Source organism: Octopus bimaculoides, unplaced genomic scaffold, assembly GCF_001194135.2.
Source record: "Octopus bimaculoides isolate UCB-OBI-ISO-001 unplaced genomic scaffold, ASM119413v2 Scaffold_40451, whole genome shotgun sequence".
Lineage (NCBI taxonomy): Eukaryota > Metazoa > Mollusca > Cephalopoda > Octopoda > Octopodidae > Octopus > Octopus bimaculoides.
The window spans coordinates 3,750-5,937 of record NW_026299678.1 but is presented as its reverse complement, the minus strand read 5'-3'; positions in this window follow the sequence as shown (position 1 = coordinate 5,937).

Genomic DNA, 2,188 nt, shown 5'->3' with positions numbered 1-2,188 from the left:
ATATGTATATATATATATATATATATATATATACTTGCACACACAGACACACACACATGTATATATAATTGTACATGAGATATATATATATATATATATATATATGTGTGTGTGTGTGTGTGTACAATACGAGAGAGAAACAGGGCGACATCATACCCACCACCAGAAGACTGGATAAATCCACCTGTGTAATAATTGGTTTTATGCGCTGAAAAATGAAAAAAATTAAATTTCTGATGTTGCAGACTTCTTTGTTCTTCTTGTTCGGAATATCCATGTAGAGCGGAGAGGTGATGAAGAAAAATTTACAATAATAATGATAATGGTATATAAATAAATGGATAAATTGAATCCAAAATTGCCTATGTATGTCTTGCTTACAGGGTGGTCATTATGTATTCAAGTATACTTATAGATCCATTGCTGCAGATCTTAGCAATTGGTTGAGTAAGGGGGTAGCTATCTAATACCCATACCATCTCTGAAGAGCATGTGTATTGGATAACTACCTAGTTATCTAGCAGCTGGTGCGAAACTTATTTGTGAAACTGGCTGTAACGAATGTATTTTTCTGTACACTTTGAGATACACACACACGCACATATATATATATATATACATATATAAATGTTCAGTTTACAAGGAAAGATCTAGAGGCACAGTTACAAGATAGCCAAATGTCACATAAGTGACACTTGCGTGGGAGTTAATTCCAAGGAGAAGTGAGATGCATTTTGGAGACCATAAGAATAATGGAAAATGGAGACAAATGTTCAAGATGTTATCTAAATAATTTATGTCACCATACCACCGACATATGTTTCGATAGATACATCAAAATAATCCCGTCGGATTTATTTTAATGCTTCTATCGAAACATATGTTGGTGATATGGTGATATAAATGATTTAAATAACCTCTTGTGCGTTTGTCTCCATTTTCCATTCTTTATATACACATATATATTTGTGTGTGTTGAGGCTTGGTGATACAAAGAGAAGTGAAACTCTGTACATGATATAGAGTAGATATATTTGTTTATTATTTAGCTGGTGAAAGGCACATGTGGGTGCTCAAGAGCCTGGAGTTGTTGCTGAGAGCTTTATAAGTTTCTTGTATGAAATTCTTGGGTTTTTTTGTCACTTGGATTTTTCAGTTGAATAGTAAAAAAAAAAATTTGTATCTATTTACATAGAGAGATATGTGTGTATACATATTTATATAGATAGATATGTGTGTGTATACATATTTCATACAATGGTGATGATGGTATATTATTATTAACAATAATAATGATGTTGGGGATAGTTATTGAAAATTTGTTGAGACCATGAACTAATGATTTTTCCCATAATACATTGCACACCAGCTGTAACACTGAATTTACCAATTCACAAAACAATACATGCGGAACAGTAAGGAGTGTATATGTATGTGTGAGGGTGCATGACTCAGAAGTTAGAGCATGAGATAGTGAGTTCGATTCCTGGACTAGGCTGTGTGTTGTTTTTTTTTGGCGCAAGACATCCTGTTTCACATCACTCCTGTTCAATCAGCTGTAGAAATTAGTTGCGACGTCACTGGTGCCAAGCTGTATCGGCCCCTTTGCCTTTCCCTTGGATAACATCAGTGGTGTGGAGAGAGGAGGCTGGTACGCATGGGCGACTGCTGGTCTTCCATAAACAACCTTGCCCAGACTTGTGCCTCGGAGGGTAACTTTCTCGGGTGCAATCCCATGGCCATTCTTGACCAAAGCAGATCCTTATGTATGCATGAGCATGCATATATTATATGAAATTAACCAGTATACATACATGTGTTTGTGTGTGTGTGTGTATATATATATATATATATCTCACATAATGAACCTGTGTGTATGTATTTATATGTATATTAATTATATGAAGCAAACTTTTGTAAATATATGTATGTTTGTGTGTGTATGTATATATATATATATGTGTGTGTGTATATGTATGTATTTATGATTAACCATATGTGTATATGCATTCTATCTATAGAAACAAATATGAATAATAATAATGATAATAATAATTGTTTCTTTGTTGCCACAAGGCTGATAAGGGGGGGGGGGAATATTAGTAAGACGTAGGTGGGGGTGCAGTTGGCATACAGTGAAGTTCAAATTCCGCCGAGGTCGACTTTGCCTTTCGTCCTTTCGGGGTCG